The 12,911-nt window shown below is 35.5% G+C and overlaps 1 pseudogene; it reads right to left on the minus strand.

Annotated features, from left to right (window-relative positions):
• LOC109113147 overlaps positions 1-12,911 on the minus strand; it is a 169,151-nt pseudogene that overhangs the window by 46,105 nt on the left and 110,135 nt on the right.

The raw sequence follows: 12,911 nt of genomic DNA on the forward strand, positions 1-12,911 counted from the left end.
TATAGAAAATCTATACCTGCATATTTGGAATCCTAAAGTTTAGAGTTAATCTAGCAGTTCACTAGAATAAATTCAGAGATCCTATGTATAGAAGTGGCCTGGTTTGAGCGTAGAGGGGGGACAAGCCATCGAGTTGACTGTCAAGGCAATATGTAAAAATGAAGGAAAAAGTGCAACCTCAACAAGGCAGCAAAAAAACACACAGTTCTACAAAATTACTCTACACCTTCAATGATTTCTGCTGAGGGTCAGTATGTGTCATTTTATAGGGAAACCCATCTGCAATTAAACCTGATGAATGTAATTGAAAGAGTTATCACATTCCAATGACAGTCAGTGAATGAAACAAAAAAGTCCAACCACTCTCATTCTGTCTGCGATCAAAGTCATTTCCTCAATCAGACAACCATGCAATAACCGTCCCAGAGCTTTTCATTGCTCACACACTGCTTCTTTCTCTTACTATGAGCTTTGACGTTTCCTCTTGGTGATTTTCAAAGGACAGTCCCTATTACGCTTTGATAAAGTTCAACAATGCTACCTCATACATCAGGGACAAGTAAACAACAACAGAGAATATACAGCTCAGCAAAACATGCAACAGAACAAACAGATGCGAGACCTGAAATGCAGCTCCTGCTTGGCAGAAGTAAAGTCGCGGTTGCTATGGTGCTGGGTAGGATGGGCCGGTGTGCAAGTGAGAAGATGATTAGTTTGGGATACAGGGGGTAGAAGTGTTATATTAACAGACAAACATGCACACAATCCTGTGGGCATGAACGAACACTCAGGAAAATACCCAGGTGTCGACATAAATGAAGACACACGTACACCTGGGGCTAACCAGATTCCGTGGCTCATGATGTAAACCAACGTCCGCTTCTCACCAGACATGCACAACGCCAGCGTTCCGTGGGCTGATGCCCATCGCTCAGGGCGCACAGGCCCGGCTCAGCGCTCCCAATCAGGATTTAGGCATCTGAGTACGTGGCCTCCACGTCTCGGTGAAATGGAGCCAATCCTCTTTCCCTTCCTTCAATCTGTTCATTTTAATTACTCCTCCTCCTTCAGGGCATGACTTCTCATTACAACTCCCCTCATTTCCCTTCCTTTTCAGATCACAAAAAAGACACAATTAATTCATTTCATTGAAGAAAACAAAGCTATTGCCAACACTGGAGACCAAATGTAGGGATAAAGCCAACCAAAAGGAAAGAAAGCTACAACTGAAACTCTTTTAAAGAGAAGTGAAGTGATAAACTGTGGAATTAAAGGTTAGACTTCATCCTTAATGTTCTAAACTAGTCAATTCCAAATCTGTGACATGCCAAAAATGGCTCTTTCCAACCATAAGCTTGGTATTCTGTTGTTTTCTAGTAAATAATGCTAATCAAGGACTGATAGGAAACTGAAACTACTGACAGAAATCTTGAGGGGCTCTTTTGCTTTAAACCCCTGAAGTTTGAAAGTTGCATTTAATTATTCTATTTAACAATTGGTGGAGTAATCCTCTTAAAGTGAAACCAAACATCTGATAGCATCTGCTTATATAAATATTCATCTGCATGATTAAAGTTTAGTGAAAGAATGGATTATGTAATTTGGTGGAAAATGGATTAACAGCAGTGTTGAGTAAGATGAGGTGACTTTTCACTTTTTGTCAGAAAACTAACTAAAGAACTATTATGGAGTTATATTAATGAGCAAAGTCTTTGATTCTGTCTATTCATCCATGCGTCTGTTCATGCATGCATCCATCCATCCACTCTTTTAGAGATTAGTTTCTTTGTTACACAAACGACGCCTCATTTCTTCTTTTAAACATTAAGAAAATCTGTTTTAATAATTTCTTTTTGGAAAATGTATAAACAAGCTCCCACAGCTATAGGCGGATCTGAGTGGCAATAAACATTCTAATTCAATTATGTTAAGCTAGTATATTTATCTGATCTCTTTGACTTTTGTAAACCAAAAGTTTAGCAAGGAAAATCAGGAGGTCATTCTCCTGCAAAAACACTGACAGATATGGACAGAAGAGTTTCTTAGTTCTTCTATATATTTATTTCTTGAATTTACTCCAGCTTCTCTGGTACGTACGGAGAGACAGAGAACACCACATAAAACGGCAGAATGACATGCTCGCACCCCCAAAGCAACATGAGGGGAGGCCAAAGAGCATGGTTAAGCAGGCAATTGGTAATCCCTGGACCAAATACATCTCATTCCTTCACCTACAAACACACACACAGCACTACATGTGTGAAAAATATTTAAGCTATTCCTATAAGCACATGCTAACTCGCAAAGGGCTGCGCTGTAAAATGAGATTACATTCACAGTGCCTTACAGAGGAAATAAGCTAATACTGAGTCAGAGATGTGGGAATGTAATAATATTTACGTGTGAAGTGTAAATCGTGTTTTGTGCCAGTGTGGGTATATGCATATTTTTCACTTTTCTGTTTGGCCAGCAGGCTTACTGAACGGCTTGGCTCCTGAAGAACACCAGTAGGTGGATGTCTTGATCGCTGAAGCTGAATGAATGTTCAAGGATCTGCAGGACCTCAATTCTGGGTCGTACAGGTTTAGAATCGTCACCACAAAAGGGTTGTAACCATGCCAACATGTCCTCAGATGTTACCATATTCCCACTGAAATAAGTGAATATTAGCATTACATAAAATCAGGGGGGAAAAAAAAAAAAAATTATGTACAGATATATTACAGATCATACATACACAACAATTTAAATGTCTGTTTTTTTTTCCTTAAGGATTTTTTTTTTTAATAAAATCACTTTTATTCAATAAGGATGCATTAAATTGATGGTAAAGATATCTATAGTTACAAATAATTTAAAATAAATGCTGTTCTTTTGATCAAGAATCATCAAAAAAATGTTTATTGTATTGTGTTATGGTTATCTCAAAAATATTATGCAGCACAACATAATATTAGTAATAATAAATGCTTATTTAAGCACCAAATCATCATATTAGAATAATTCCTGAAGGATAATATGACATTGAAGGCTGAAAATCCACACACACACACACACACACACACACACACACACACACACACACACACACACACACACAAACAAACGTATATTCTTTTTCTATATTTTTTTCCCCTATTTTTATTTTGAAATACAATGATATTACTAAGCGTTTTTCAAGACAATCCACAAAGTAAATCACAAATTAGGTACATGTAATTTACAAAATTTTACAAAAACTGTACAAAATGTGCATACATTTGATTATTTACTCAGAAATAGTGCTCAAATATTTCATGTTAGGATGGCTAACAAACCATTTTCACATGTCAAAACAATTGCTTACTGTAGTCTTTACTATTATTAAAAAAACTTTCTTTTGTCATGCTAATACTGCTTTTGCTGTATGCCGTGCCATACAATCCCATTTAGTAGCAGAAACATCCCTGTAATTCATACCCAACATAAAATTTATTCTTTACTGTGCTACACTAAAGCGTACCTCATATGACTGTAAACTACAACTACCAACTTATCCCTTGCTCTGAGGTCAAACGTACAACACTATGTTTCTATAATAGTAAACGGGAACACTGCACCAAAGGAAACACCTACCCGCTCTGAACATCAGTGTGCACTGCTGCAACAATTCCTTCCAGCACCTTCAAGGGGTCTGCATAATCTTTCAACGCGTCCTTGTCACCGCTGAAAACAAACACACACACATACACACAGCTTGAGTTTTGAGTCAATGTCTTGAGGCTTTTAAGTGGCTTTATGGGTGCAAACTTTATGTGTGTGTGTGTGTGTGTGTGTGTGTGTGTGTGTGTGTGTGTGTGCGTATGCTGAAGGATGGGATTTTCACACTGAGCAATCTTAATGCTCTTCTGCTGATGTTCTAGCTGCAGGGCTCCTCCCTTCTCCTCTGGCCTTGTCTGTCTCCCTCCATTAAAGGTGTTTGTGTTATGCTTTTATGCATGAGGCTGCATCGCCTAATTATGTTTCTATTAATAATTGTTTCGTATTTTTTATACCTGCATTCTCTTATTTCATTCCTACTGCTGCAGTGAACACTTTGTCAGTCTGGTGTTAAATAATCTGTGGTCTCCAGAGGCTGTTCTTCAGAGGCATCTTCATCAACAAATGCACTATTTGGCAGTTTCCTTCAGTGCTGTAGTTGTAAGTTAGATTTCATCTTCTCTCTTTGGTTAGGAGATATCACAGGTGAATATAACATGAGAATGACAAATTTCTGTTGTGTTGCTTCCAAAACATTCATGTTTCAATATCTTTTGTATGATATATAATATTATTTACTTCAGCTGGATTCCTACAACTGTATCAAATCACAGTCAGTGGATGTGCTGTATAAAACAGTAAGTGATTAAGTTTCAGACCTTAATTAGCAGAGCGCTATAGATGAGACACATTTTTCTGCTTTGCCCTTGTTGTAATCTGCACAGCAGCCCGTTTTATTGCTACAGCATCATTAAAATGTTCATGTAGTGTTAAATTCAAAGAATTGCTCTGGTATTCCTGTTATAATAAGTTTAGAGGGTTTGTTTTTAATTCCAACATGAATTAGTTCTCTTTGAATCATCTAAAATATTACATTCTGATCGTAATGCTATTACAACAATCATACAAAGATTACAAAGACGTCAATGACTTTTCTATGATACTAATACTTAAAATTTTCCGCATACAGAACTATCATAGCATTCAAATGTTTGGGGGTCAGTAAGATTTTTTTTTTAAAGAATTAAATGTAAAAAAATAGATTTAAAATTTATGCTGTTATTTTGAACTTTATACTCATCAAATAGTACAAATATATATCTATATATTTATCTCTATCTATCTATCTATCTATCTATCTATCTATCTATCTATCTATCTATCTATCTATCTATCTATATATTTATCTCTATCTATCTATCTATCTATCTATCTATACATATCACCTTTTCCACAATATTATTAAGCAAGGACAACTGTTTTCAACATTGATGATAATAACAAAATGTTTCTTAAGCACCCAATGTGCAAATGTGACACTGAAGACTGGATTAATGGCTGCTGAAAATTCAGCTTTGCCATCACAGGAATAAAATACATTTAAAAAATATCAAAATAGGAAACAGTTATTTTAAACTGTAATAATATTTCACAATATTACTGTTTTTACTGTATTTTTGATCAAATAAATGCAGCCTTGGTGAGAATAAGAGACTATAAAATAAAAAAAGTTTAAAATCTAAAAAACTTTTGAAAAGTGGTTTCTACAAGCCACATCATCATAAAACTGATTTAAAGGGTTACTCCACCCCAAAATGACAAAAATAACTAATGATAAAATAACTAATGACAAAATTTTCATTTTGGGGTGGAGTAACCCTTTAAAGGGGTCATCGGATGCCCATTTTCCACAAGTTGATATGATTCTTTAGGGTCTTAATGAAAAGGTTATAACATACTTTGTTGAAAAAAATTCTCAGTGGTAGTGTAAAAAATACCCTTTTTACCGTCAAAATCAGCTCTGTTCTTAGAAAGCAGTTTCCTTGCATGTTGCTTTAAATGCTAATGGGCTCTGCTGACCCCACCCCTCTCTTCTGTGGGGTGACGAGTAGACTGTAAACTTTAGCCGCAAAACTTGCTAACTAGCACATTATTAGGTTTCATAAAAAAAAAAAAAAAAAAAAAAAAAAAACCTTCTTCTGTACGTGAGGCTGGATCACGAATGGTTTGCACATTCGGGGATTTTAATATAGGGATTTAAAATGGGATTTATGTTCAAACAACATGGAATGGAAAGTGAATTTTGAATCTGATAACCCCATTAAATTTTTTAAAAAGCAGATCAACTACAAGCCATTTTTTTTTTATATATTAGCACCCATTCAGTATGCAAGCATTTTAGCATCATACATATGACGCAGACTGCAAAAACTTAAAACCTTCCTTTAAAATTCACTAAACGAAACCGCACACACATATATACACCGGTGTCCTTGGAGGAACACTGTGTTTCTTAAGGATTATTTATACATGAAACGTAATCTTTTACTCCCCAGATATAAACATCAATCATGAGCAGCTTTGTAGACCACAGATTCCACCTCCTTTTAAAAAAAGATTTTTCAAAAAAAAAAACAGGTCGCAAGAAAGCAGAGTAAAGACGAGAATACAGTTTGATGAAATAAACTTTGCAAAATAGTTTGACAATTCCCTGTGCCCAAATCATTTCTTTGTTAATGATTCATTTGCCCACCTCTGCAAACCAGTAATTAGCAGCAGAAGACAGGAACATGCTTTAGTTTTAAGCAGTTACCTAGAATATGAATCATTCCAGCAGAGAGAAAAGGGGGAGGCTGCGTTTGAATAAAAGCAAACTGTAATCAATCTTAATTTTTCTGACCATCATTTTCTCTGATTCAGGAGACCTTCACTATTCCTGCGTGATTATGGATTGAGCAGAAACGTCTGATCAGCACAGACTCACGAAGCAGGATGACTAATCAGGAGGTGCAGAAAGACGGGGTCCCACTCTTTGATGGTCTTGGAGATTTGCAAAAAAAAAAAAAAGAAGAAGAGAAGAATAGAAAAGAAAAAGTAAAATCTTTCAGAAGTATTAGGTTGGTGTGGCCTATTCAGAGCGCATGAAAAATGAAAGAAAAAAATATAATACAAATAAGTGATGAAAAGTAGGGATGTGTCAATAATAAAATTCTGTTTGAATCTGATAAGATGACAATTATTTCATGGTCGATAATGGAAAATACTAATTTATATACTACTATACTATAATGTAACTTAGATATAAATTTTACATTATATGTACATTCATATGTTTTGAATGCTTCAAGTGAATTTAGGCACAACATTACAAAGTACAATGCAAAAAATTTTTTTTTTTAAATATTTCCTACCAATTAAGTACATTGGTCATTTATAAAATCCGAGGGTGTAAAAAATCTAAATATTGAGAAAATCACCTTTAAAAGTTGTCCAAAAGTCCTTAGCAATGAATATTACTAATAAAAAAAGAAGTTTTGATATATTTACGGTAGGAAATTTACAAAATATCTTCATGGAACCTGATCTTTACTAAATATTCTAATGATTTTTGGCATAAAAGAAAAATCAACAATTTTGACCCATGCAATGTATTGTTGGCTATTTCTATGAATATACCCATGTGACTTAAGGCTCGTTTTGTGGTCCAATGTCACATATATGATCCAATACTGGCTGATATAGTCCTTCTCCATTATGCTACTGACTAATGAAAGTTTTTCTCACTTATAGATCTAAACGGAAATCCTCTGAGAAATATTTGGCTGCATAGCTGCAAGATTCAATACTTGAAACCTGCTGAATGAGACACTAAGTAGGGGTGGGAATCTATGGGTATCTCACGATTCGATTACGATTCAGAGGTCCACGATTCCATTCGATTATGATTAACGATGCATCGATGCATCACAATGTTGTCATACATCCTGTACATCTATTAGGGGTGGGAATCTTCAGGCACTTTACGATCCAATCCAATTCCGATTCCGGGAGTCACGATCCCATTCCAAAATGATTCTTGATCTACATTTTTTCCCCAATTATTTCTTCTGCTGTACAAATACATCTTTAAAACTTAACATCATAAACAAAATTGCAGTTATATATATATATATATTTTTTATAGTTGGAATCTATGTATGTCTGTACTTCCATCTTAAAAACAGGGGTGTGAATCTTCACTGGTTTCACAATTCAATTACGATTATTATTATCAACTCAATATCACAATGCATCACATTCTCAGTTTTCAATATTACTGCACATGGCTACATTTTCATATAAATTTTATATCAAATTTATTTTGTGTAAAATTAACTTTATTTTTTTTTAAATATATAAGCACAGCAGGCTATTTTTTAAAACAATTACTTATTTAAAATAAGTGTTCTTTAAGTGTCCGAAAGTTTACAGACAATAGTTGAGGATTTTTCTTTTTTTCCTCAGCACTATAGCCGTTTGATTATTACTGATGAGATCATAGACGGTGGCAGCTTTAACAGGCTGCATTCACACAAATGCACAGATCTATTTCGATATCAGATGTTTTATCCCTGCTCTGAAAACATAACTGACTGTGTGTACATCAATTTCGTATAAAAGTATTCGAAAATGCAAGTGCATTTAACCGCAGCCGCAACTGAACTTCAGGACAACAAACACAAAGCGCATGTGAAAGTCTGTCAGTGCGCAAGTTTCATGCATCTGATAGTACTGCATTCCAAACGGCATAAATGAAAGCATATCTAAAGTAAAACATTGCGGGTGGAAGCATAGACTGTCAAGCAATGTGCACGTGTTTCACAGCGCAAATTCTGTGCAGTGAAGCCCGCCGCGCCTCTAGCACGCATGCGGGAAAAATAAACAAGCTCAGAATTGATTCTGAAATGTTCAGAATCGATTCAGAATCGTTGAAGAGAGAATCGCGATGCATCGGAAAATCGATTTTTCCTCCCACCTCTAACACCAAGTCAGATTATTAATCACTGTAACAGTTTGTCCACACCTCTGGGCTCTTAAAAGTAGGCAGTTGGTCTGAAACCTTAAAAAGTTTCAGAAGTTGTAGTGGAAAATCAGAGATTGGTTCAAGAAATCTAAGCTAGCACTACCTGCTCTCTCTGAATGGCTAGTATTACTAAGGACACAGTGTTATTAAGAACCAGCCAGCAGGGAAGGTGGTGACCTCCTAAAAGCAGGAGATGAAAGGTAAGAAAAAGAGAGAAAGCAAGCTGTAAAGGAGAGAGATTAGAGGCCAGGGCAGAGGCCAATGCTGTGTTTAACTCAATCAAGCAAAAACACAACCAGCCTGACACAGGTTAATAGAGGTATAGGCCATAAAGACACAGACTGAGAGAGGGAAAGCAGTACTAGCGAGGATATAAAACTGACAGAGAGGAAATGAGGGTGATATTAAGAAAACGACATCGGCAAAGAGAAATCGGCCAAGTGCAGCTCATTGTACCTGAGAGCAGTTATGATTCGCTCCACTGCGTCCTGGACTGTGGTCTTCGGCGACAGGTCGCTCGTTCCCACGCTGACTGTGAGCAGCTGCTGGATTTGTTCGAGGGGCTGTCCGTCCATGGCCATTGTGACGGCCAGATGGTGCACCTTAGATTCCTCGGATCTGGATAGGTCATAAATGCGACTGTACTTCTGCAAGAGCTCCTAAAAAAAGACAAGAATAGAAAGACATAAACTTCAAATCATGCCGGGGAAACATTACTCTCTTTATGTTCCCCATCCTCTGGCAGTAATCAATGAGTAATATGTGCTGAGACAAAAACAAAGCCTTACGAAATACAGAGAGACATACAGTAGCGGTACACCTGAAGACAAGGAACAAAACAATTTGTCTGGTTGCTGAGAATCGTGAGGCAAAAGCTCATCACACACACAAAATTCCAAACCTAGTGCGCTCCCTACCGAGGCAGCTTTTTAAGGCGTCATAAGCACATTCCTGGCTCAAAAGATGTTCCTAAACATTATTATGTTTCCTAGCATTCCAGCCAGACATACACTGCCATTCAAAAATTTGGGATCAGTAAGATATTTTGTTAAAAATTTTAATTAATGTATTAAGCAAGGATGCATTTAATCAAAAATCAACATTTAACATTATTAATAAGAAATGTTTCTTAAGCCCCAAAAAGCCCCAGCATATTAGAATGATTTATGACGGATCATGTCACACTAAAGACTGGAGTAATTATGCTGAAAAATAAGTTTTGCCAAAGGAATACATTACATTATGAAAAATATTAAAATAGAAGTTAAGATTTAGAATTATTATTAATGCTGTCAAACGATTAATCACATCCAAAATAAAAGTTTTTTTTTAACATAATATGTGTGTGTGCTGTGTATATGTAATATGTATATATAAATACACACACACACATACACAGTATATTAGGGATGCTCCGATCAGGATTTTTGAGGCCGATCACTGATCGCCGAATACAGAAAGCAGTATCTGCTGATCCGATCACCGATACAGATCTTTTTAAAGTCTTCTTTTTATCATGTAGAATAATTTATAGTGATGATCCAATCGAGATTTTTAGTTCAGGTCTTTTATTTATTTTTTGAGGGTTAGTTTTTCTTTTAGTTTATTCTTGTGAGAGGATTTTTTCATTTGAGGGGTGGAGGGGGCCATTTTTTCAAAAATATATATTTATCTCGCCTAAATGTTTGATCATGTACTGTATTTTTGTTTTTACAATCGTGTAATTGTTGCACAATAGCTTACACAGCGCAAGCCTTATTTTGTGAGCTGTATGTGAGGTTCACACATAATCTGTTTGCAGTGTGTATGTAGTCCATGTGTGGTACGGAAGCAGCACGGACTGTGCTTTCACACAGGAGTCTGCTCCTGATCCATTGTTGTTAACCACAAACACAACATTTATCCATTATTTTGATTTTAAATCCAAACATTGTTACTTAAATTGCTTTTTCAACATTGTGATTCTTTTTTTTTTGCACAGTACAGTAATACAATCTTTCATCAATTATTTAATGTTTTTTACTTTTGCCTTTACTTCTAGAGATATGTATTAAGTTGCTCAAGCAAAACATTTAAAATACTTTTCTTACGTTATCACAAACATTCTAAATTAAAACTTACCATTGACAGAAACTCATCTTTACTGCCTTTTCTTTTGCATTTAAATCTTTACTACAAGCAATCCTGCAGTTCATAAAGAACTTCAATTAAGAAGTTTAAAATTATTGCCTTGTTTATCTATAAGTGCTCTTTTCCTTTAAACCTAGCCAAAAAAAAACTATAGCCTATGTGTTGGCTGTGAAACACAGTAGACTTTAATTATATGCATTTATGGTGCAATTAGAAAATTTTTGTGTCAATGCATGTTCATATTTACCACAAACAATGCACTGCTACTTTAATTCAGCGCAGCAAAAAATAGATTCAGTGCGGAAACTATCTCTGCACTGCTGCAGATGCACTGCTCCTAAACGCACTGCTAGACCGCAATCGTGTCTGCAGTGTGAACGCTTCAATCTGTTATGCAAACAGAGTAATTTGAACCTGGCATTATTATGTGTGTGCACTGCAAGTGTGTATGAGTGCAAGGTCTTCAGGTAAGCGTGTGATCGTTGAATGATTAAAACACTGGCAAGAATTGAAAAGAAAAAATGCAATTTATAAACTTTAGTGATGATACGACACTGCCTCGATAGTGCATGTTACAATTCCTGTGTTGACTGTGCAGCATGCAGCTCGCTTATAGTGCAGACGCGATGTGATTTGAAGCCATTTGCATTTTGACAATGAAAGAGAGAGCATGGTGATTCATTCACGCTGTTTGTGAAATTGTCTCACAGAAACTTTTTCAAATTACTTTATCAGTTATTTAATGAAGAAATATGAATTGTACCTCACCTAAAGCATTACAATTATTTCACCCGCGCTGGACTAAGATGGTGCCACTGCATGTCATGCCAAACCGATCGGTTTTAGAAAATGGGCTTTTTTTATAGACCACTGATCAATTATCCCAAAGCGATTACTGGATGACTGTGATCAGTAGCCGATCAATCGGAGCACCCCTACAGTATATATTTTGAAAATATTTATGTTAGGTCTGGGCAATTTTCCCAATTTTATCAATTAATTTGAATTTTATGTTTTGCCACTATTTTATTTTTTAGAAATCGAGGAATCAAGATTTTGAATAGAAATATTACCAACATTAGAATTAGACACTTTGACAATATGCCGGTGAAAACAGTAAAGAGAATAGAATGATCCAACAGTATTTTGGCACGTTATTAACCACCAGTGTTGGGGAGTAACTAGTTACATGTAACAGCGTTACGTAATTTAATTACAAAATAAATGTAACTATAATCAGTTACAAAGAAAAAATATGTAATTAAATTACAGTTACTTATGAAAATGTTAACGATTACAAAGGGGATTACATTTGAATATTTACACACATCCACATACAGATTTAATAGATTTCTTTCCCAAATTGCACTGACTACTCTGAGACATACGGCCCTATAATTTCCACGATACGGAAAACACAGTCTGGTTCGTAGAATCCAGTCATAAAAATGGAATTCCTATGGCCTAACGTGGACGGAATATGCCACATTTTGGACGAAAAAATCTAAAGTAGGTCAGTAGACTTAAGCCGCAATTCCCGGTGGCCTTGCAGCCAATTTTAACTAATTGTAACAAGTAGGCAATTTAGAACGTATAATTTTGTTACATTTTGAGTATTAAAGTCATGAGAGAGATAATATAAAGAGGTAAAATAAAGAAACTGAAAAGAAAAATGGAAGTGAAGGTGCAATTCAGGACTTTTAATTATATTGCATGTCCCCAACCTAAGGATTAAAACCTTTTTTTATGCGAGGTCCATACAAAAAATAGAGTTGTCCATGTTTCAGAATTTGTTTGTATATCATTTACTATACATAGGCCTACTGAAGCTAGCAGTGTTTTCAGCCTCTGCCACCTCAATATATGAGTACATGAACACATAAACATAATCTCTAGAACTGCTCTGAGTCACTTCATGAGCATTTTACTTATTGTGAGAAAACTATCTTCATATCACATACAAAGAGACACCAATGATTCAAAAAGACACCTATGTTTACGGAGTTTAGTACACAGAATAGGACACATGCTTATTAGACAACCATATTAAGATACTGTCGCACTACTGAAAAGGTAGTTTTTTTCGACGGCATGAAAAAAAAATCTGTTTTGTGAATGCATGTTATAGATTCATCCAACCATATTTTTGTTCCTAAAAAAATTTACTTGGTATGCAGGACTTCAATCATTTTTAGTCTAC

Source organism: Cyprinus carpio, chromosome B20 (genome assembly GCF_018340385.1).
Source record: "Cyprinus carpio isolate SPL01 chromosome B20, ASM1834038v1, whole genome shotgun sequence".
Classification (NCBI taxonomy): Eukaryota; Metazoa; Chordata; class Actinopteri; order Cypriniformes; family Cyprinidae; genus Cyprinus; species Cyprinus carpio.